Here is a 1,621-nt window from a genome sequence, read left to right as displayed (position 1 = left end):
CCGCCCCCTCTGCCAGCAAACTGCAGGGCTGGCAGGAGGCGCAGCAGCTGGCAAGATGCCTTCAACTGAGAGATACAAGGCCAGGGACAGGGCAGTCCCATCCCCCGGAGGCAGGGAGTGGTCGGGTGGGAAAGTTCCCCCACCCCAGGGCGGTGGCAGGAGGGAATGCTACAGAGTGGCCTCCACAGGGTGCTGGCCTGGCCACCGGCCTCCTCCTCCCCGGCCCCGGATTCTGCATCCATATATGGACTAATCCCTACTGCTTCCAAGATGTGCATGCTCGCTCAGTGAGCACCTACTATGTGCGAAGAGCCTTGAGCAGGCCCTGGGCGCCCCACCTGGGCCACCAGCCTGTTTGTCTTGCAGATTCCTGTCACCCGCTCCCAGTCCCTCTAGGCTGCGCCTAACACTCCTCGGGGTTCTGCGGCCCGGTCACTGAGTGGGCTCTGCTTTCCCTGTTGGGCAGACAGGCACGTTCCAGAACAGAACACTCCTGGGCGCTCAGTTCTTGCCTGATGTTCGGTGGATGGACCCAGGGTGACAGGAGAGGGTCCCCGCGGCTGCTGGGAGTTCCCGGCCGGCGCAGGTTCCCCTCCAGAGTCCCCGCAGCCCTGGACGGTCCAAGAGGACAGTTCAGCTGCGGCTGCACAGCAGGCACACGAGGGGTTGTGGGTCCTGGGACAAGCGCTGGGCCGCACCGCCCCAGCCCGGCGGAGCCTGGCTTACCAGCTAACGGCCCAAGCCTGGCGTTGGTGGGTGTGACCAGGCAGCCCTCAGAAACGGCCTGGCTGCCGGCCATGGTCCCTTGCTCGCAGATCACAATGCCTTCCCAGGCCTCCTGCAGGGGAGGTGTGGCGTCTTCCTCAGGGGCAACCTCTAGCCACCGCTGTGTCCTGAGAACATAGCCCTGAGTCCCCTGAGCGGCTGAAGCCCCGTGGCTCCTCTAACCCTCCACAGCATCAGGTCCAAGCAGCACCCCTACCACACACTTTGCAAACAGGCCCCCAGCCCGGGCTGCAGGACCAGTGACTCCTGCTGGCGAGGGGGAGTGACTCTGACCTCCCTGTGCCCCGGGGACCGCAGGCCAGAGCCTCGGCAGCCTGGGTTCCCAGCGTCCCTGCGGACCCTCGCCCACCCGCACACACTCCTGTGACATGCACGGCCGCGGGCCCCGGCTGGGTGGGGGACACGAGGCAGGCAGGCCGGGCCGGCCGGGAGACGGGGCGCAGAGCCGGTACTGTCCAGCGGGGCGGGGGCCGGAGGCGCACCCCAGCACCCAGGGGCGGCCAACGCCAGGACTCTCCATCCTCTTCCTCAATCTCGCTCTCTCCCTCTTTCCTCTTTCGTTCTTTTTTTTTTTTTTTTTTTGGCAAAAGGAGGGGAGAGGGGGTAGAAAAATGCTGCACAGTGCGGCGAGGCCGGTGAGTGAGCGGCGCGCGGCCAATCAGCGCTCGCCGTTCCGAAAGTTGCCTTTTATGGCTCGAGCGGCGGCCGCGGCGCCCTATAAAACCCGGCGGCGCGACGCGCTGCCACCGCCGAGTCCGCGTCCAGCTCGCGAGTGCAGCCCCTCGCTTCTCCGCCGCCGGCCCGCACCACCACCAGGTAAGGCCCTCGCCCGCCC

At 66.6% G+C, this 1,621-nt stretch overlaps 1 protein-coding gene across 1 annotated transcript in view; it reads left to right on the top strand.

Annotated features, from left to right (window-relative positions):
- Positions 1–1,493: 1,493 nt before the first annotated feature.
- Positions 1,494–1,621, top strand: part of Actb (actin, beta) — a 3,486-nt gene continuing 3,358 nt past the window's right edge. The window contains exon 1 of the mRNA XM_005397842.1: positions 1,494–1,602. The gene's annotated coding sequence lies outside the window, so the exon portion shown is untranslated. The remainder of the gene's footprint in view (positions 1,603–1,621) is intronic.

The sequence above is a fragment of the Chinchilla lanigera genome, unplaced genomic scaffold, assembly GCF_000276665.1.
Source record: "Chinchilla lanigera isolate Chin_1 unplaced genomic scaffold, ChiLan1.0 scaffold00059, whole genome shotgun sequence".
NCBI classification, from domain to species: domain Eukaryota; kingdom Metazoa; phylum Chordata; class Mammalia; order Rodentia; family Chinchillidae; genus Chinchilla; species Chinchilla lanigera.
The sequence above is the reverse complement of the archived record's forward strand: the minus strand, read 5'-3'. Positions and strand labels throughout refer to the sequence as shown.